A 23,423-nucleotide genomic window follows, 5' to 3' on the forward strand; every position below is an offset into this window, starting at 1 on the left:
CTGAAAGGCTCCACCATTCCACTGGAAGTTATGGTTTCAACATGTGAATTTGGGGTGAGGGGAAGGACACAAACATGCAGTTCAAAACAGCCATTATAACCTGTTTCAAGAAGGATCATAGTATAATAGTTCATATCCATTTAGCCTTCGCCATGTTCCCAGCACTTGCTAAGTGCCTTATGTGCCTTATCTTGATCTTTACAACATTTCTATGAGGTAGAGATGACTAATTTCTCCATTTTTCTGAGGAGAAACTGGGTTTCAGAGAAATTAAAGTAGCTTGCTGTGGAATATCCCTACCAACTCAAATCATAATATCATTAAAATAAAGCTGTAAAAACAAAAACACAATAAAAATATCCAATTGATAAAACGTTTCTCCCATACATAATTAGAAAAATATAAATAATAAGGAAAATAACTTTATATTTTTGTTCTGTTTTGTTTTAATAAAATTCTGTTCAGAAATGATCTGATGTATTGATAACTAATCCCTTCAACGTCTTCAGTTTTTATATCTACAGGCAGCATATTGTTATAAGGTGTCATTAGTATTCAGAACGATAAAAACACTTTTTAATAAACCCTCCATTAGCTAGAATGCTATGTTCCCTGAGGACTGGAATTCACCATGGTTTTTCCCTAATTTCATTTGGATTAGAAATTTTTGTCGCTTTTTGTTCCTATGATCATACAACATAAAAAATGGAAAATTCAGAAAAACTAGACCTTTCCCACTAGCTGATAAATGTTTTGCGAAGAAAATGAATCCTATTTCCTTGTTCTGTTGAACTTTTCTTAGGGGAGTTTTATTAAAGAACCATGCCATTTAAAAGGAAATTTAACTCATCTTTCTAGCCCAGTTTACTCTTATCCTTGGGATTATATGTATAGGGAGAACTCTTCACAGGAAAACATTTTGTCCAGAAAATACCCTCTTCTCTCATCCAAACTCCCTGAAGTCTAAATATAATTATTGGAATCTTAACATGTTATTCACACTACTACTTCTTACAAAAAAAACTCAGTTAAAATATTGACAAAGCTTCCATAAAGTGGATCTTGTGGAATGAAAAAAGGACAAATAACTGAATGAGATTGAATAACTGCTTTCATATCTGTTTACTAAAACTTGTTTATACAAATGGTACTTGATATTTAGAATTTCTGAAACAAACCTGAACTTGAATGGAACACCCCAGCCCTGTGGAGTGGGAATGTCTTTGAGACTTAGGGTCAGCCAGGAGAGGTGGCTCACGCCTGTAATTCCAACACTTTGGGAAACCAAGGCAGGAGGATCACTTGAGCCCAAGAGGTTGAGACTAGCCTGGCCAACATAGCAAAACCCCATCTCTACCAAAAGTACAAGAATCATCCAGACAGGGTGGCCTGTGCCTGTGGTCCCAGTTACTTAGGAGGCTGAGCGGGGAGAATCACCTAAGCCTGTGGAGGTTGAGGCTACAGTAAGCCATGATCACGCCTGCTCAATCGTGATAAAGCTTGAGCAACAGAGTGAAACCCTGTCTCAAAAAATAAACAAATGAAACAAGATTTAGGGTTATTTGGTTAAAAAAAAAAAACAGGAAAAAATCCTTGTTCATTTATTACTTTCAGTATCTGGGTAATGAGAGCAGTTTCACCAGTAATATTTACATGAGAGCACAATCAGAGGTAATATTAACGTTTATATGGGCACCAAAGTGTGGAATAACCCAAAAGGAGATATGTAATTTCATTAGTACATCTCTTCCTGATCCTCATCCAAGCAGAATTCGTTGGATCCTCATTTGTTTATACTGTATCATTTTATCTCTTAACATATTGCATAGTAATCATTTCAAATCCTTGCTAGCCACTTACTTGTTTTGTAACCATAGGAAAAGTACTTAACATTTCTGTGCCACCATTTTCTCATCTGTACAATGGGAATAACAATAAAGTTATATCACAGAGTTGTTAGGATGTCTTCATGTTTGATAAATTAACCACTGATTATGTTTGTGTCTCTCTTCTGCACAAAACATTTAGGAAGAAAAGGAATTCAGAAGAACCAAACAAGATTCACCAAGCAGTTAAATACCTAGAAGTTAATCATATCTTATTATAGAGAGATAAATTCAAAAATTCCAGCCCTAGTGACATTTTAACAGGGCCTTGATGATACATGCTAAGATATGCATAAAGGACAATATAATAACAATCAAAGATTTTCTTCCTGAACTGCTCTTCAACCTATGTTTATTTCCTTTGGCCCTTGGCCATCTTGTTTCATTCTCTTGCCTCTCCTAATGAATTTTTCATCTTGATTCACTTTTGAACTGTTTTTTAGTTGTTAATGTTCTATTTCTTTTCCAAACCTTTCAGTAGCTTGCTGCTTCCTGAAACAGTGTTTCCTGATTTATATTCCTTTGGCATTGACCCAGATCTCCTTCCCTTCAGTGCCTCCCACCAACTACTGTGCACCTCCTCTTGCCATGTATGACCCTGACGGGCATGAATCACCTCTCTCCCTGCCTAAACCAGAAAGGGCTGGACAAGGAGCTAGCCAATATGTAAACCTATGTCAACCAGGATAGGGAGGTGAAATGCAAAATTTAAAAGAGTCACTTTATAAGATTATGAGATTGGGGATAGTTACCCACCCCTGCAAATATTCTTTGATTTTAAAAAGGGTCAGGGGGAAGGAATATAAACGTGGATAGACCTTACAGTTTTCAAATGTTTGAAGACACAACTAAGAATTTTGACAATTCCAGCCCCTTGTGAGAATTTGAAAAGCAGGAGTGTCTTACATCTGATATTCTTGTACAGTGAAAACAGCAGGGACATAAGAACCTGGCATAAGAACCTGTATGTCAGTCAGGGTCATACATGGCAAGAGGAGGTGCACAGTAGTTGGTGGGAGGCACTGAAGGGAAGGAGATCTGGGTCAATGCCAAAGGAATGTAAATCGGGAGACACTGTTTCAGGAAGCAGCAAGCTACTGAAAGGTTTGGAAAAGAAATGGAATATAACCAACTAAAAAACTGTTCAAAACAGTTCAGACATAGGTCAAATTCAGGTTCTATCACTAAGTAGCATATGACTGTGACTTTGACTGAGATCTTCTGCTACAACCTCTCATCTGTAAAATATATTTAATAATATCAACCTTACAGGAATGTTGTAAAGATTAAAGATAATATAGACCAATTGCTCAATAAAGATTACTTGAGTAAATGAGTGCTGAGAGTGCCCTGGAATTGCAAGAAAAGTCCCCAAAAGGGTGGAATTGAAGGAGCAGCTATCAGGATGGGAGAGATTAGGGAAGGAGAGGTTTGGAGAGTCAACTGCATTTCTTTGGCTTATTCATGTAAGGTAACTGGTATGGACTGGATAACCTTTTGTTTAAAAAGAATCCTGAAACCAGTGTATGACCAGCTGACAAGATACTTCCTTTTCTTTCAGAATTAGTACCTCTACGAATTCTTATTGTAATGCAAGCGAGTAAACTCAAGAGAGAATATGTGAAAATGCAAAAGGAAAACCAACCTCAGCCAACCCCCAGCCATCTAAAGGCCCTGTGAGAACTTCAGCACAAAGAGAATAAATCACATTTGTTCCCACTGCACACAAAGATTGATGGTAAAAAGAATCCTACCACAGAACTCATTTATATTATAGAAGAAACTGTAATGTCAAAACTCATCCTGGGGCAAAGCACAGTAATCCAAGCACTTTAGGAGGCTGAGGTGGTAGGATCACTTGAGCCCAAGAGTTCAAGACCAGCCTGGGCAACATGGTGAAACCCTGTCTCTACAAAAAAAAATACAAAAAATTAGCCGGACATGGTGAAGTGCACCTGTAGTCTCAGCTACACAGGAGGCTTGGGTGGGAGGATCACCTAAGCCTGGGAAGTTAAGGCTGCGGTGAGCCATGATCACCCCACTGCACTCCAGCCTGGGCAACAGAATAAGAGTCTGCCTCAAAAAAATAAAAATAAATAACTTTCATCTGAAGTCTGAAAGTAGATATCATTTTGTGTTTAACATACAGAGAGGTACTGAATAGAAAACAAAGTTGTTCTGCTTTAGAAATGGGACTAAAATTTGGGGATTGGGGGGTAAAACAAAAGAGGAGAAGACTTGGAAGCTGTTATGGGCTGAATTGTGTGTCTCCCAAAATTCATAGATTGAAGCCTTAACCTCCAGAATCTCATAATGTGACTATAATTTGAGATAGGGTCTTCAAAGAGGTAATTAAGCTTAAATGAGGTCACTTAAATGAGGGTGGCCCTAATCCAATCTGATTATGTCCTTGTAAGAAGAGATTAGGACACACAGACACTAGGGATGTGTGTGCACAGTGGAAGGGCCAGGTGAGGGTGCAGAAAAAGGGCAGCCACTTGCAAGCCAAGGAGAGAGGCCTCGGGAGAAATCGACCCTGCCTACACCTTGATCTTCGACTCTAGTTCCAGAACTGTAAGAAAATATGTTTCTGTTGTTTCACAGAATACACCCAGTCTGCGTCCTTTGGTATAGCAGCTCTAGCAGACTAATACTGGAGATGACAGGGAAAGGACGTGAGCAGGAGTGGGCAATGCAGTGACCAAGAGTGAAAGCAAACAAGTCTAAGGAGAGACAGCCAGTAAGAAATGGTGGATAGATGGCCAATGGAGGCCACGGTAGAACCAAGATGACTGTTATTAAATTTTAACCTTTGGCTGGTAGTCAGTAATACTGTAATTCTACTGTACAACTCCAAAGCTTCAGTAATAGGATGCTATATATAAATATCTTGTGGGGGTTTGTGTGTTTGTTGTTGTTGTTGTTTTAGTCAATGAAGGAATCAAGGCATTGTCTAGAGGGGGGCAAAATGATTTAGAAAAAAGACTGCAGTTGCAAGAAGTGAGAGGGAAGTGAAAACTAAAACTTCAACAGCTACAGATACCAGAGCAAGAGGAGACTGTGGAGACCTAAGTTATCCAGGCAGCTGCTCCTGGGACCACTGGTGCAACTGGACAGCATGGAATGAATGCCCTGAGAGATGCTTGGTTTCTGCCTCGAAGGGCCCAGAGGGATTTTGGCATGCCTGGAAAGTGAATCTTAATTTAATTTTTAATTTTTTTAATTTTTAATTTTTTGAGACAAGGGTCTCGCTCTCTTGCCCAGGCTGGAGTGCCAGTGGTGCGATCATGGCTCACTGCAGCCCCAATCCCCTGGACCTAAGTGATCCTCCCACCTCAGCCTCCCAAGTAGCTGGTACTATAGGCAAGCACCACCACGCCCCGCTAATTTTTTGGTAGCAATGGGGTTTCACCATGTTGCCCAGGCTGGTCTCAAATTCCTCAAGTGATCTGCCCGCCTCAGCCTCCCACAGCAATGGGATTACAGGCAGAAAGTGAATCTTAAGTAGATAAGAAGAAAGGAAAATGTTTAATACATAGTTGTCATTTGGTGTACTACTTTACACTGAATCTCACATTAAAGTAAGACAATTAAATGTATCCACTGTGACTGAGCTCAGATTCCTTCTGAAAAGGTTCAGTGTAGCAGACAGTTAATGTTTGTCAGATTTAACATTAGCAGAAAATAGGAGTTTAGATGCTATATATTAAATCTGTGCTCTCAAATTTAACAGGTGATAACCCTGATTAGACTTAGTGTCTCAATACTCATCGTTGCCTTGATATATTGCCATGTGATGAATAATAAATACGCTGATACATGATCAATAATAAATACCTTGGCACATTAATGTGAAACATACTAGAAAGAATGAAAATGGACTGAAAAAATTCTTTCTTTGACATCCTAAATACTTCATTACCTCTAAAGCACACGTAACCGTCTTAACTAACATGCAAAACAAATCACTGTGGAACAGGGCTACTTATTTTAATATTTCACTTTATTTTTTCAGCCAGCTAAAGAGGGATCTCTATGTAAGAAGAATAGAATTTTCCATCTAGTGAAGAGATTTTGAAGAATGATTTTTTTAAATTATTGAATTTGTAGTAATTATTATTCCAAACAACTGACTTTTGAGGGCTCAAATATTGATCTTTCTATAATTGTAGTCTCATCAGTTTCAGTTAGGTTCTCCAGTGTAATTCCTGACTTCTAAGATTGGGATTTGAATTATGCAATTTTTATCAATTCAGCAAAATGTACACATGTGCTGTGGTGAGGGTTTCATCTTTCTGAGGTTATGCTTATGGGCAGGGGAGAAAAAAAGATCTCCAATGGATAAACTGTCATTATAGCTTGGTCATAGTGGACTTTCCTAGACTTCTTTTTTACTACTTAAACAGGAAGCTAAAGAGACAAGAACTTTCTTCACAAACCTGACTTCACATATTTTTTTAAAACTGTATAAACCAGAGCCAAAAATAACTGCCTGATAACTTCTTCTTTAACTGCAAGTTACTTTCCAAATTATACCTTTTTATAACAGGAAACAAACTATGTTGATCGTATTTTGTACAGGAGTATGCTTTCCATGATTTTCTAAAATAGACTAAAATAGAAATTTTCATAACAGCCTAATCTGAACATAAGTATTTTGCTATTTAACACTATGAACACAATAAGCTATTGTAATACATTTATTATAATATAATGTTGTATCATATATATGTGGTGTGTGTACATGTACATAGAGAGAGAGAGAGAGCAAATATATATATAGAGAGAGAGACAGAGAGAGAGTCTCTGTCACCCAGGCTGGAGTGCAGTGGCGAGATCTCGGCTCACTGCAGCCTTGACATCTCAGGATTCAAGTGGTCCTCCCACCTCAGCCTCCTGAGTAGCTGGGAATTCAGGCCTGTGCCACCATGCTTGACTAACTTTTTTGTATTTTTTGTAGAGACATAGTCTCGCTTTGTTGCCCAGGCTGGTGTTAAACTCCTGGGTTCAAGCGATTCTCCCACCTCGACCTCCCAAAGTATAAGGATTACAGGCGTGAGCCACGGCACCCAGCTGTGTTATATATTTAGTTGTCAGCTTTTTTACAATCAGCTTTCACGCTAGAATTCAAACTCTTTGAAGGCAGGGGCTTTGTTTGGTTTCACTGCAGTTTCATTAACTGAATGAGTGAATTTCTGATTGTTACCTGTACATACTTACGTATCATGTTTCTTTTGCTCTATAAAAATAACTAAATTAATTACATCATAATATGAAGATGGAAAATAAAACATGCCTGCTGTTTCATAATTATAAACCTTAACAGAATTAATCCAAAAAAATTGTATTACTCCTTTAAGCAATACATTTCTTACTTACTGTTTCTCTAGTTTTGGATTCTATGATTTTCAAATACAAAGGAAAATAAATGGAAGAAATAATAATAAAGCTACTTGGTAAGTTCATAATTTTCCCATGGTGATGGGATAACAAAAAGGGTGCATTTTTCAAAAATGAGGAATTATCTTGTATTGGGTTTTATGTATGTTTTTAAATTGAAATGCATTTATGAACTTTCATATGTATTGTGAACAAAACCAAAATTTAAGTAGAAATATCTTTAATTGGCAATACATTTTATAATTTAAGCTTTTCAGTGGTCAGTAATTAAGTAAGAAACAGTTTTTATATTTTCTGCATTGGACAAAGTATGCTAAATGATAAGAGTAAATCTACTGTGTCTTGTCAAGCAATATATTCCAGGGGAAAAAAAAGGTACTTTTTAAAACCATTTTGACCAATGAAATTAGATGTAGTAGTCAGGCTCTTTTCTCCTCAGGAATGTTCACCAAGTTCCAGTCAAACCTGCCTGCATTCAGCTCCTCAAGTACACACCCCAGGTCTTTTATTTTCTTGCAGATTGTGCACATACTGTTCTCTCTCTTCTGAAACATTCTTTTTCTTGCTTTTGTAGCAAACTACCCCGAATTTTTTATGTCCCAGCTTATATGCATCCCCTCAGAGAGGCCTTCCTTGACCACACTATCTAAATAATCTAAATAATTCATTTGTAACTATTGAACCTAATTGTTTATTTGGATTTCTTTGTATTATTTTTTTTCCTCTCCTCCCTCTCCCCATCCAACTGAAAGGAAGAACAGATGTTATTTCCCATGAAAAGGAGCATATTTCAAGCTTTATGGTAATTTAGAGGAGAAAGATAATACTTCTTTTGGGATGGCCAGGTAGGTTTTGCAGGACACATGCTGTTTCCTTCCACCACAATGGAATAAATAACATTCCTTCTCATGGATGCTAGCTCATACAACTAGTGTGACCACTGAGGGAAAAGGGAATAGTTACCCATTGATTCCAGCTTCCTTTCCTCTATCAGCTGTGTGCAATTGCTGCCCATTTGTCAAAATTTCCTGCTTTCACTATGTTCATGTTTTCCTCTCCTTTGCTCATAAACTTGTGAACTCCCTAAAAGTTGTGATTAATCACATTTACCTTAGCTACTCTGAGTATTTGTAGAATACTCCCTTTGAGTATTTGTAGAATGGTGGAGAGTCTCATGGTAGGAGGGAGTCCAAGGTCAGTGATGTGGTAGCATTTCACTGGCTACATAAACAAAACCAGAAGAAAGACAGAGATTTGGGCTTTGGAGACCCCACAGCAACCCACCTCCCTTCGGGCCCAGGCCCATCATGGCCGTTCACTCTCATTACTCTCACTTGCAACCTGTGTGTTTATTTCTAGTTCTATAAATGTTGCTCTATAATTGTCTTTAATAAATGCTCTGTCACACTTGAGCAGGTGAGGGCATTAAACTAGCCAAAGGCCAGAGCTGTCTCCAAATTCTGGGGAGAAGGGGTTAGTGTCAAAACACAGCCTGTGTTTGGAATAAATTGTCATAGGTATATCAGTGGGTTTGCTTTGAAGACGTAAAAGGAAAATGTGCGGCTGTTTCATGCTTCTTAGCTCAAAATCACAGTGATATACTTCTTATGTTTTCCAAGAAGAATCACATGACCAGCCTCACATTGGCATGCAAACTCATTTCCAGCCACATGAATCAAGTGAGATGGGAACACCAATGCATTTGAGTCAACAAAGGTTAACTTTGTTCTGGAGGGAAAAAGTGTTATCATAAATTCCCTGAAAGTGTGTACATGATTATTTACCATTTCCTAAACCTGAATACATTTATAAATAGTGCCATTTAGCTATTTTCAATTAAGTCTTTTGTTTCCAGAATTCTTATAGGGGAAATCCTGCATGGACCTTACCAGCTATCAAAGTCATTATAGCAGAACTTACAGCCTGCTACAAAATTGGTGTCCCAACAATGACAAAATGGACGTCCCCTCAAAAATGCAACTGGCAGCCTTTTTTGCTGGGTTGATATTTGTTAATGCAAAGATTGGCACCACTATTCATTGGAAGGAAGCAAGGGAGAGACATAGAGACAGAGACAAACAAGGAAACAAAGTTTCTATCAATTGTTTTCTATCTAAACTATTTTTAAAAGTTGCATTTGCACTTCTCATGGAAAAGATGATGTAGCATAATTAGCACATGTGCTTATTTCCCTAAACAGCTCATAATTTTCCATCTGCAGAAAAATGTCATTTGACTTCAGTAAGCTGAAAACACTCAGGAAACAAAGGGAACATAAGCTGAATGTTGACCACAGTTTTAGATTTGATATATCCCAATATATTGCCCATCTAAATGCAGTAACTTTAGTTTGTTGCAGATTCCCAAGTCCCAGTTATTCTGCATTCTCTGCTATTATAACATACAGTAGCATTTCTCATCATGTATGTGCAGATTGTGCCCAATTAAAAGAGTTTTATTTTTAAATGTTTTTCTATTGCTGCCAATTTGTCAAATTTCCTAGCTATAACTGGTTTTCTCTTCTTTGCTTGTAAGATGGAACACCTGATAAACTAACATGATTTCCTACATTTAATGTCATATATAACTTTATGCATATATCTAAAATGTATTTCCAATGCTTTGAATTTAGCACAAACTCTAGAATCTCAGGCATTGCTTCTGAGAGATAACATTCAGCTTTCAGTGAGGCCTTACTAAGTTCCAGGCACTTGGAACTAAGTAATCTTTGTATGTGTGAGCTCATTTAATCTTTAAAACAACATTCTAGAGGAGGTGCTATTTCTGTCCCTATGTACAGAAAGGCCCAGAGAGGTTACAGAAGCCCAGAGAAAGTAAACAGCTTGCTCAAGGTGCCTCAGTTAGGAAGTGACCAATGCAACATTAGAACTAAGGCAGGCTGACCACAAATCCCTTGCTCCTGATGGTAATGATATAATATAATGTAGAGTACTGAATGGATCTGTGATTTACAAAAAAAAAATTTTTTTTTTTTTTTTTAGACGGAGTCTTGCTCTGTCGCCCAGGCTGGAGTGCAGTGGTGTGATCTCAGCTCACTGCAAGCTCCTCCTCCCGGGTTCACGCCATTCTCCTGCTTCAGCCTCCCCAGCAGCTGGGACTACAGGCGCACGCCATCACAGCCGGCTAATTTTTTATAATTTTAGTAGAGACGGGGTTTCACCACGTTACCCAGGATGGTCTTGATCTCCTGACCTTGTGATCCGCCTGCCTCGGCCTCCCAAAGTGCTGGGATTACAGGCATGAGCCACCACGCCTGGCCAAAAAATTTTTTTGGGGGACAGAGTCTTGCTCACTCACCATGGCTAGAGTGCAGTAGTACAATCATAGCTCACTGTGGCCTTAAACTCCTGGGCTTAGGCAATCCTTCTGCCTTAGCCTCCCAAGTGGCTGGAACTACAGACGCATACCACTGTGCTTGGCTAATTTTTTGTAGAGATGGGGTCTTACTATGTTACTAGGGCTGGTCTTGAGCTCCTTAGCCTCCATAACTGTAAGAAATAAATTCCTTTTCTTTATAAATTTTCCAGTTTCAGGTATTTTGTTATAAGCAACAGAAATGGACTAAGACATTAGTACATTCCCATTTTCTCTTCCACTTTTCTGTGGCTACACATAGTCATCCTTTCCCATCAGAGAGCTACTACTCAATCAAAAAAGTAGAAATTTTAGAACTCATGTAGTAGCTGGTCAGTCATCCAATGATATTACATCATGGGGATAAGCTTCAAGGAATAGTGTGTTTAAAATTGCAAAAGAAAATATATTAAGTTAATGTGCAAAGGACCTTGACACAAATGCTCCATGCTTTGGGACATTTATTGAAATTTAGTTGCAGACTATTTCCTTATTGAGTTTTGCTTTTCTGCTTTCCTGGAATATAGTCATAAAGCCAAATTTGACAAACTTATACTGGTAAATCACATTCTGCCAAATTACATTATTTCTTTATACTCCCACAGAGATGTTTAATGACTATTTAGAAGAATAGAAAAGATGATGAAGACTCAAAAAAATGTAATGTTCAACTTTTATAAAGTATTGTAAAATAATTTCTCAGTTTCAAAAATATTCTTACCTTAAGCACTCATTATATCTTATTAAAAAAAAAAAATTCTAGGATGTGTTAAAAACCACCCCCAAAACAGTAAAGTTTATAAGCTAATAGACATTCACAGCAACTTACTCTGTTCTTATCCTATTGATACTTTCTTATCTTTAGTCAAAACAATGAACATTTATAACAACTTGGTCTGTTTTTACAAAATTTGGCACTTTCTTACCTTTAGTCATTCCCTTAAAAACTCCTATAACAGGCTTCTCTGTCTATGGAGTAGCCATTCTTTTATTCCTTTACTTCCTTAATAAACTCGCTTTCACTCTATGGACTTGTTCTGAATTATTTCTTGCATGACATACAAGAACCCTCTCTCGGGGTCTGGATCCAGATCCCTTTCTGGAAACATCTTTCTGGTGACCATGGAAGGTACTATAGTGAGGAAACCCCCAACTCAAAGGCTACCTTTGGGTAAGTGATGGAGTCCAGTAGCATCTTCCTGGCAAACCCTGAAGGGACAATATTGAAGATACCCCCGACCCAAGGGAAAATCATCTGTGTGTACCAATTGGCTGACTTTGGGTAAGTAGGGTGCATATACCTGGGTAAAGGATGGAATTGGGTTAGAGGCCCAATTTAGGGGAGTTACAGTCTCTCCTAAAACAGGGTGGGTAAAAGGCTCTTCTTAAGATAATGCAAGGGTGCTTGACCAAACTTGGGTCTGAGGCCCAACTTAGGAAGGTTAGAGTCCTTCCTAAGATTTAGGGAGTTAGAGTCCCCTCTCAGTAAAGTCCCTGTGGCTAAGAATGGGTTTGGCACTATGGGATGTTAACTACTATCCTCTTTGGATTAATCTGCCTTGCACTCTTTGCTGATCGCTATGAGTAACAGAATTAGGCATGTACAGGACCATGGGACATGAGGAGCTTTCTCCTCCCCAAAAGGGGAAACTTGAGAGCTGATGGGTCTGCTGGAAAAGATCCCTTCACTACCGACAGGTGGAAAATGCCATATTTTCCTTTGCTAAATCTGGCATCCCTATTGTCTAAGTCCATTTGTGCTGCTATAACAAAATTCCTAAAACTGGATAATTTATAAAGAACAGACATTTATTTATCACAGTTCTGGAGGCTGGGAAGTCCAAGATGAAGGCACTGGCAGGTTTGGTTGTCTGGTGAGGGCTTCTCTCTGTTTCCAAGATGGTGCCTTGTTGCTGTATCTTCCAGAGGACAGAAATGCTGTGTTCTCACTTGGTATAAGGGAGAAGGGCACAAGAGGGGCAAAATTCTGTCAAACTCTTTGATAAGGACACTTAATCCGACTTATATGAGGGCGGACTCCTCATGACTCAATCACCTAAAGGCCACAGCTCCCAATACTGTTGAATTGGGGATAAATTTCAGCATGAGTATTGTAGGAGACAAACACATTCAAACCATAGTACTTACCATAGGGTTAAATATAAATTTCTGTTTTATCATGGGTTAAAAAATGTCTTGGTGATCAGACATATTGAATGGTGATGGCCACCCAATAAGATGTGCTAGGTATCAGTGGAGAAACTAATATTGATCATTCTTATAAATAAGCTTTTAAACTTTTTAATAAATTATTTGAATAAAACAATCTGTTTAAAAATAAATAACTTGGATAGAAAAATCTTGGCTGTTCAGGCAAACCATCTTCTGAGACCTGGTCCTGCAATTAAGTAAGTATATGCCATTGAAAAACCATTTATCCTCTACAACTTTGTATTAATAAAATGACCATAATTCCTTTCTTATCGTGTTGAGAAGAGGTAGATTCAATTGTGAAAGTTTCTTTATACCCATTCATCTCTCACTCTGCTCCATAGGCATAATCATTGCTGACCATTGGATGTGTAGCATTCTCACCATTTTGTGTACATTTTTATATGTGTGTGTATGTGCACATGTTCTTTTTTATTTACAAAAATTGAGTCATATTTTACGTATTGTACTGAGACTTGCATTTTCATTTAAAAGTCTTGGATATCTAAAAGCACTTTTATTTATTTAATTTTACTAAATAGGTAATACATATTCTTTGTGCTGGGCTGAGTCTAAAATAGCCCACCGTGATCCCCAATTTGTGGTATTCATGCCCCCATGTAATTCCCTCCCCTTGAGTGTGGGATGGCCTAACAACTTGTTCTAAGGAATCGAATATGGCAAAAATAATGGGATGACATTTTCATGATTAGGTAACACAAAATTTTGACTTCTGTTTTGCAAGCAGACTCCCCTATTGCCTTCTCAGCTTGTGTGCTTTGATAAAGCAAGTTGTGATGTCGGAGAACTAGGGATGCCTCCAGCAAACAGATAAGTGGGAACTGAGGCCATCAGTCCAATAGTCCTCAAGGAACTGAATCCTGCCAACAACTATGTAAGCTTGGAAGCAGATCCTTCCACAACCAAGTCTTTGAATGAGACTCAACCCTGACTGACACTTTAATACCAGCTTCATGAGACACTCTGATACAGAGAACCTAGTTAAGCTGTGCCTGCATTCCTGACCCACAGAAACTCTGAGATAATATATGTGTGTTGCTTTAATCTGTTAAACTGGTGGTAATTTGCTACTGAGCAATAGGTAGCTAATGCACACATTATACAAAATTTAAAAGCTATAAAAATTATTTCTCTGAAAATTTGTTTCCCTCCCATTCTTTCCTCTAGCCAATCAGATCCCTTTCCCAGAAGCAAACACTGTTACAAGCATCAATTTAGATAGTCAATCTGAAAGTACTTCAAATTTTTAAAGGACCATGCATATTAAAGATACTGATATTATTCTTATTACAATTCAAAGATTTACAAATGATTCTAAGATCTTTGATTAGTGAAAGTGAGAACATGAGACCAGCCTGGGCAACATAGTCAGACCTCATCTCTACCAAAAAAAAAAAAAAAAAAAAATTAGCTGGGCAAGGTGGCACATGGCCTGTAGTTCCAGCTACTCAGGTAGCTGAGGTGGGAGAATCTCTTGAGCCTAGGAGGTCAAGGCAGCAGTGAGTCGTGACTGGGCCACTGCACTCCAGCCTGGATGACTAAGCAAGACCCTGTCTCAAAAAAAAAAAATTTTTGGCCGGGCTTGGTGGCTCACGCCTGTAATCCCAGCACTTTGGGAGGCCGAGGCGGGTGGATCACGAAGTCCGGAGATCAAGACCACCCTGGCTAACACGGTGGAACCCCGTCTCTACTAAAAATACAAAAAATTAACCCGACGTAGTGGCGGGCGCCTGTAGTCCCAGCTACTCCGGAGGCTGAGGCAGGAGAATGCCGTGAACCCGGGAGGCGGAGCTTGCAGTGAGCTGAGATTGCGCCACTGCACTCCAGCCTGGGCGACAGAGCCAGACTCCGTCTCAAAAAAAAAAAAAAAAAAAAATTTTTTTTTTAAAGAAAGTGAGGACAACAGGGATAACTACAGAACTATCCATAAGAGACTGTAAAGAAAAGGCAAAAAAATTAACAGGTAAGTAACAGACAAGTGTCAGATAAGTTACATGTCAAATGCAAGTAGGATTATTTATACCTGGTACAAATTCAAAGTACAAGATTTTGTAAAAGGAACTGTTACTTATTACCAGAAAGGGATCAAAAGATCATTAAATACTTATCCCTAATATCATTGATTCAGTGACCCATGCCGACCATAATGCAAGGCATTATCAGGATGCATGAAAACAAAAGAGAAAGCATTGTATTGAATGGTTCAGAGCTATGCTCATGCATCTGACACAATATATCGAACACAGTCCATTGCACCTCAAAACTGACTTGATGTAACTAGAAATGACAGGGCAGGGATGAGGGTGAAGGATTCACTCATATACTTGAGCTAAAGAATAGACTAAAATTAAAAAGATATTTCATCTGGAATAGAGGTGAGCAAACTTTTTCTGTCAGAGAGCAAATATTTTAGGCTTTGCAGGCCATATGGTCTCTATCACAACTATGCAACTTTACTATTACAGCACTAAAGCTACAACATAAATGACGCGTAAATGAATGGGTATGGCCATGTCCCAATAAAACTTCATTTACAAAAATAATCTATGAATGGATTTGGGCAAAGGGCTTTTGAACTCCTGATCTAGAAAGATAAAGACAAATGATGCAAGCAGCTGAAGTCTTCTAGTTTCATCTGATTAGAAGCTTGAACACATCAGAAAAGACCCAGCTGCCAAAAAGAAACCCACCTCCCCACCTCATAATGTCAATTCCAGTACTGCTTTCTGAATACATGGAATTCACCATCATTGAGGGCATCTTTTTTTATTTGAACTAAATCTGCTCTAATCTTCATTCCTTGTGATTTTCTGCCCTTTTAGAATTTAAGTTGTCTTAGAGCTGAAATGAAGCCACAAGTCAAGAACCATCCCCTTTTTTCTCAATGCCCTGCCTTCCTACCGTCTCTCTTCCAGCTGGGAGAGTCTAGGACTGGAATCATAGTGCTAGATAGGAAATACTATTTTTAATAGAGGTCTCATTTTTATCTTTTAGGATTCTTATCACCCTTTTTTTTCAAAAATGCATTTTGGTTAACTGCATGGATACATACAACATGTATTTTTAAATCATAACAACTGAAATTGATATTTTTATTTTGTTGTTTCAAAGCAAATAAAATTAACATTTACATGCCAATGTATAGAACTAAATGTTTTATATTTTGTGCAATATTTGTTCCAACACTTAGCTTTCTTTTAGAATTCTTTCTGAATTCTTAGCTTTCTTTTAGTAAATTCCTCAACTGTTTACTCTATACTTTTATGTTTCACAAATTTTTGTTAAAAAAAAAACACTCAAATCCTGTGTGTGAAAGAAAGATCTACACACAACCATGTACCCGCTCAAACCTGGTACTATAGGATAAAAGTGTAATTGATCTTATTTCCTAATCCTAATCTGCCTGTCCACCTGGTTAACACTCAGGCTAGAAGATAGGACCACAAAAAATAAGTCAGCTGCCAATTTTATAAAACTGCTGTGGAAGTAAAACATGTTTTAGAAAAATAGATTTACTGTATGTAGGATTTCTATCCTTCTTAAAAAGTAAAATTTTTATACTCATTTATATTCTAGTCAGGGATTACAAAATGTTTTTAATCTTTGTAATCATCATCTTTATAATCTTTGTAATGAAACTCTGTCACCCTTTTCCTTCTAAATTCAGAATAACATCATCTTTACGATAAACCGGATTCCTAAGAGACCAAGCTTGATGAAACAACATGTATGTTTTAAATCTTACTAGAGGTTAAGACACCACAATTTCACTTGTGTCTGAACCAACTCCTCGTAAACAAAAATAAAGCTGAAACCCCAGTCTGAGATGCTTTGGCACTGTCTAAAAACAGAAAAAGGCCACTTTACTGATCCCAGCCTCCACTTCCTCCCCAACCCAGACAAATGGGTGTACCCACTCTGCTGATATGTCACACATAACCTCTTTTGCTACTTCACTAAGAACTCTGGCTAACCCCTTAGCCCAGCTATGACCCACAGACCAAAAGACCACCAAAGGTTTAGGAATATCAGTGAAATAAATATACAGGAAAGGGTCAAAGCTTCAGCTCCCAACAATAAACAGTTTCTGACATAAGCTACTGTTTCCTTTAATTATGGTCATCTCCATATGAGGATGGTAGAGTGCTTTAAAATTCTTCAGGTTTCCTAGAATTTACCTCCCACACAATATTTGATCTGGTGAGAGGCAACTAAGACTAAAATTAATCTGTGAACACATCCTTACTAGTAAACGGAAGTCATTCAAAACCTTCAGAGAACATGACTTTAAGTTCTCAAATATAACTAGATGGGTTGATTTTAACTTGATCTCTTATTTATTTATTTTCATAGAGACAGGGTTTTTGCCATGTTGACCAGGCTGGTCTTGAACTCCTAAGCACAAGCAATGAAAGTGCTGGGATTACAGACTTGAGGACCGAGCCTGGACAATTTAACTTGATCTCTAACTGCCACTGTCTACTTGTTAGAAGGTCAAAAAGCAAAAGGTATTCAAAAAACAGGTAGCCTAACTAAGAAGTAAAAGCAAATGATGCTGTGCGAACGATTCAGAAGTTGCGAGATGAATTTATCATTTAGTGGAAGGCAGCTGTAGCCTCTTTCTTCTCAGAAATAAGCCAACTTAGCAATATTTAATTATGTGGTATAGGCAAGATAAAATTCAGGTTCCCAGATTCCCAACATGGGACACTATCCACTAAAACCTATACCACAGCTGATTCTCTTCTTGCAAAAGTGGGAAAAACAAAAACAGAGGATCAAGAGAAGCCTGCTATCCTAATCACTTATCTACTGATATTGCATACCATCTCCTTGTGGAAAAAATTAGTCACATACTTATTGTATAAAATAATCAACTTCAATTTTAACATATTAGTAACCTTGCATGAACTTATTCTGGCTTTTAGAAATGGGGGAGCAAAAATTAATAGAAAATAGATACATATAAAGTTATAGCACCATAACTTAAATTCCGTTTCATGAGTCTAGTGACCTGGAACACAGATGATAAAATCCAAAAGCTATGAACCGAGCAATATTATGCATATGGCATTGTGTTAATTAAGGTAACATCTGCTATCGTAACAGATGTCAGGCACTAAAGACAATAGAAACTTATTTCTCATTCATACTGATGGCAACGGTGGGCCATCCGGAGCGGTTGCTGTCATCTTGCCAGCTGCAGCTGGGAGGCGCCAGCGGTGGTGGCAGGAGCGGCTGTGGGAGCAGTAGTGGTGGGTTGCGCGGGAGGGGGTACCCCTGTGCCCTATGTCCAATGTCCGGGAGGCAGCCGACTACGCCACCCGGACCCTAGCACTGCAGGGCAGGACCCATCCCCAGGCCCAGAGCCTCCGTAGCTCGGCCCCTGGCCCCACGTTGCTGCTCTCACCCTCTGCTGCTGCAGGGAGGATGTGTGGAAGAGGCAGACAGTCCCCGAAGCCCACAGCCCTGGGGGCCACCACGATGGGGCCAGGCCAAGTCGCCCATGGGCAGGGGAGCAGCTGTCAGGCAGAGAGGGTCCCCAAGGCAGAACTGGGTCCCGGGCAGTGTGACGCTTGCACACAGAGTGTGGTGGCCAGGCCAAGGCGCTGACCTGGGGTGTGCTTCAGGGCCCCATGGCTGGAAGTGGGAGCAGAGCCCGCTTCAGGACCCGGCCAATTTTTGCAGTGACAGCACCCACCCCACCAAGCCAAGTTCCTGCACGTCGGGAGAAGGCTCTGCACAGGGCTGACTGGGGCTGTGTCCAGGGGTTCTGTCCCTCATTGAGGTGATCACCGGGCCTGACACTCTCGACTGCCAGGCCAGGCCCCGATCCACTCCCAAAGGGTCCCCCTCAGACAAGGCTGTGAGCTGGGTGGGCAAAAGCCCCGCCCTCCCAGGAGCAGGACCTGGGAGTCTGTGCAGTCTGCACCCTAGGGGGCCTGTCTGCTCCCGCTGCCTGGTCTCTCCCCACTCCTGGCACCCACTCCAATCTTGGAGTGGGGTTGGGGCCAAGCTGGAGAGCTGTCACAGCCCAGCCGGGTGTGCGCATGCTCCGGACAGCACTGACACACCAGCCCCCTGCCACCTCGGCCTCCTCCAGACTTTGGGCACTGATGAGTGTTGCGGGGAGGGAAGTGGCGGTGAGGATGAGGGCAGCTCAGTGCTGGCTTGCAAGTGCCCCTTTGTGCAAGCAGCCTGGGTGCCATGGACAGCCACAGGAGGCAGACTGGCTCCTGGGCAGAAGGGGGCAGGTCCAGGTGAGGCCCCACCTTCAGGCCAGGGAGAGCCTGAAGGCTGGGGGCCAGGCTGCCAGTCCCACAGACTGGAGCGGAGATTTGTGGTGGCTTTTCCAGGCCTGCCCATGGTTGCCCATGGACTAATTGGTGTGCACTTCTTCACCTCTGAGGTCCATAAATGCCCTGGGCTCAGCAACACCAGGGCAGAGGATGGAGAGATGAAGGGACAGCCAGCAGCAGAGAGAAGCTACCCACTCTGCTGAGAACCGAACACTTTTTGGGATGACCTGCCTATATCTTTGATAGGAGCTGAACACTCGTCAGGACACCCTAGCTATGGAGAGGAGCTGCCCACTGTGGGTCTTCTCTGAGGTGTTCTGTTGCTCAATAAAACTCCTCTTCGTCTTGCTCACCTTCCACTTGTCTGTGTACCTCATTCTTCCTGGTCACAGGACAAGAACTCAGGACTTGTGTAATGGTGATGCTAAAAGAGCTGTAACACAAACAGAGCTGAAATACGCCCCTTGCTCGTTTTGTTCGTGGGCAAAGAGGAGAGAAGAGCTGCAGCCCTTCAGGGAGCCTAGACCTGGGATCTCCCTGAGCTAGGGCTGTGACTCCCTTTTTGAGACCCTGTGGTTCCAGGTGTCTCTGAGCCTCTGGGCACCACCGCATTCCCTAGTATGAGCCAGGACAGCTGCTTGTGGTGCGCCTGGTCCAGCCACAGCCTTGAAGAGAGCTGGCGCCCATGTCGGCACCTGGAGCTTCCTGCCCCGCAGCAGCAGCTGGCATGTCTGACTGCACAGTGGCCAGACTCTATGCTCATTCACACCCCATTGCCACTCCATGCCTGACTCGCGGCATCCCTTGGAGGCATGGGATCCAGGCCAGTAGCATGAGCTGAACACAGCCTGCCAGGCTGAGTGGGCAGAATGAGTCCAGTGGGCCAGAGGCAAAGGCACCACCGGCTGTATGTTTCTGGCCAAAAAAGCAACACTCCAAAGATCCTGTAACAATACGATATCTAATGCTAGGGTTCCAGATCAGCAGATAGCTCAAGTCATGTTCTCCCTGGGCTCTGCTATCCAAAATGCTTCAGTCCTCTTCATCTGGTGAAAGGGTAAGGAAGAAGACTATGGGGGAGGCACGCTTTTTGAAATTTTTAGGCACTTCCACCTGGAAGGGAAACACATCACTTTGTTTTACATTCCCTTAGCAAGAACTAGACATATGGCCACATCTAAATGCAAGGGAGGCTGAGAAATGTGGTTTCTGCTGGAAAGCTGCTTCCCAGCAACTACTCTGAAGACAACACATCTTTGGTGTACAGCCAACAGTACCTGCACAATTATTATGGTAGGTGCTACATAGAATTCAAATGTGGTAAGGCATAAGACCAACTGTGAAGCGTGTCTTTCTGTAGAAATATGATACTTGTTAAAATACAATAAGCAATTTGTTCAAAGTTTAGAGAGTCAAGAAAACTAATATTTCAGATCATTGTATCTATTAAGTATGAAGCTAATGGTATTAACCCATAATCAGTAGGTGTGCGGTTTGAACTGGTGATTCACAACAGTTTGAGATTAGCAGAGACATACTGACACTCTCCCACACTGTATGGCTCATGACCATAGCATGGCGTTAGCTGGGTGGCATATGTGAAAAAATTAAGCTTTTGTTCTTATTAGATTTGAACTTGTTAGAGGCAAGATTTTTGAAAATCCTTACAAAATTTCTCTCATCGGTATCATTGGAACTTACAGCTTTTGTTGTATGGTTATTTGGGTTTTTGTTTTTGGTTTTTGTTTTTTTCTTTTCATTTTAACCAAGTTTGGTCAAATTTGGATGCTTATAATTTTGATTCACATCTTAGAAGTTAGTCTCTGGGGCCAGGCATGGGGGCTCACGCTTTCAACCCCAAGACCACTTTGGGAGGCATTTTGGGAGCTGAGGCAGGAGGATCTTTGAGTCCAGGAGTTTGAGACCAGCCTGGGCAACATAGGGAGAACTCGTCTCTACAAAAATTTAAAAATCAGCCAGGTCTGGTGGTGCACACCTATAGTCTAAGCTACTGGGAAGGCTAAGGCAGGAAGAGCGCCTGAGCCTGGGAGGTTGAGGCTACAGTGAGCCGTGATCACACCACTGCACTCCAGCATGGGTGACTGAGCAAGATCTTGTCTCAAATAAATAAATAAATAAGTTTGTCTCTAAATATTAGCTCCTCAACTGAGCTGCATCTTAGCATCCTCTTGAAAGCTTTCCTTAACACTGATGTGTAGAACTAAACACTTCCTTCCCTGGAACCCTACTGGCCCTGTAAATATACACCTAATATTTGTGCAAAGAGTAAATGCAATCAGGTAAACAGAAGTGACTGGCACATTAAATGGCTTCTATTATAGTTATCTGAAAAAATTGAGGTCATAATACCAAACTTATGTCATCATTATGAATATTAGACAAAATGCATATTTTTAAATCTAGTACTTTACAGGTGTCCCATAAATATATATACAATTACCATTATTGTTGTTATTATTATTGTTATTATTTTGAATATCTCTCCTTTTAAAAGGCAAAGACAGAAGTTTTGGGCTCACTCTTTGTCACTGTAGAAAAAGTAAATGTTAAGGGCATAATAATTACTAGAAAATTCCCTTGTTTCTTAGGGAAAAAACAAGCAGCAGAAATTGCGTTAAGCATGAAATGGCTGAAAAGAGGGCAAATTGATTCTGGATGACTCGTGAACAATATCATTAGATACAAAGTGAAATTAATAGGTTATCTAGACTAATAAAATCCACAGATGCTTGGAAATGAAGGAGATGTGAATGCGGGAAAGAAAAATCTAAAAACATCTCCAGATTATGGCGAAGCCCTATATGCCTGACCTGTTTGGCAATAAAACTACCCCTAAAAACCACAAGAGGCATTTTCCAGGAAAGAGGCAAGCCAATCTCTTCAGTCAGCTTCTTCTCAATCCCCTACTCTGGGTAATGAAATCTGAAAGAAATTCATGTGACCCATACTGGGAAAATGCCTCTAGAAAACCCATATTGTGGGAGGTAAGAATAAAAAATTCTCAGAACATGAAAGATTGATTTATTAAAATTGTAGGTTGGGATTGATTTACCTCCTTTTTTTAAAAAAAAGTTTTATTTTTATTAGTAGTATTATAATAATGCTCATTAATTTTTATCTATAGTTTAAAATATAGCAAAACACATGATATTTTACTTAAAAACATCATAACTCTTCGACTTCACCTGTCCCCTGGTCTATTAAAGACTCTTTGTGTTAAAATCTTTCTTCAGCGTGAACTTCTCTCAAGAGCATCTCTACTTCTACCATCTGTTTACTCCTCTTGTTGTAGTGTCAATATTTTATTCCTCATGAACTTGAAAAGGAAACATAAATCACAGAATTTTAGAGCTGAAATGGACCTCTAAAATAATCCAGATTAACTCTATCAAGGAACTTGAGACCTAGACAAGAGAAAGGATATGCCAGAACCCCATAGAAAAGAATTTGAGATGGGAGACAAGAAAATCTAGGCTCTTCAAATTCTGCAATGGCATTTTTAAAATGTATACATAAATTATTTTAAGAACCCAGTAGAAGCTCCAGCCTCTTGGAGTTTATACTAAACTCACATGCTACCTGTGCTACCATAGGATTAAACATTATTAAAATAATGCTCCTTCATTCACTTGTTCCTCTAAACATTTACAGAGCACCTAACAGGAAACTGTGGATACAAACATGAATAAATCCCAGTCCCTGACTGCTGGGAGTTTGCTTTTTAGCGTGAGGAGGACAAACATTTAAGGCAATAAAGCTTCATCGGTGCTATGCTAGATCAAGTGCAGGCTGCAGAAGGAGTTAAAAAGTGGGAGTTGGTTATTTCTATTTAGACCAGAAAAGGTTTTATAGGGGATGCTTTGATGCATGATGTGCAAATATTTCAGAGACAGGTGCGGATGAGACTGGAGGGATATTCTAGATATAAGGACCATGCAATGTGAGTAAAGGCACGGAGACCTGAAATAGAATGACACACTGGGGAACCCACGTGGCTCTGCATGATTGTTTTAGGGAGTACAAGGAGAGAAGTTGGGCAGAAATAAGGCTGGAGAGACAGAAGAATGCCAGACCCCAGAGGACCTCATGTTATGTAAGAAATAGCAATCACCTGGGCAGTCCTTTTTAGGCACAGGAAGCATGCCTGAAGTTCTCAGGTGTAATTCACTCAAGCGGAACACTATCTATATTGGAATCTGAAGACGTTTAA

General features: G+C 40.0%; 1 long non-coding RNA gene across 1 annotated transcript in view; it reads right to left on the reverse strand.

Annotated features, from left to right (window-relative positions):
* The window catches only part of LOC117980006 (uncharacterized), a 45,198-nt gene that overhangs the window by 18,875 nt on the left and 2,900 nt on the right, over window positions 1-23,423 (reverse strand). The window lies entirely within an intron of this gene.

The sequence above is a fragment of the Pan paniscus genome, chromosome 3 (assembly GCF_029289425.2).
Source record: "Pan paniscus chromosome 3, NHGRI_mPanPan1-v2.0_pri, whole genome shotgun sequence".
In the NCBI taxonomy this organism is placed as follows: Eukaryota; Metazoa; Chordata; class Mammalia; order Primates; family Hominidae; genus Pan; species Pan paniscus.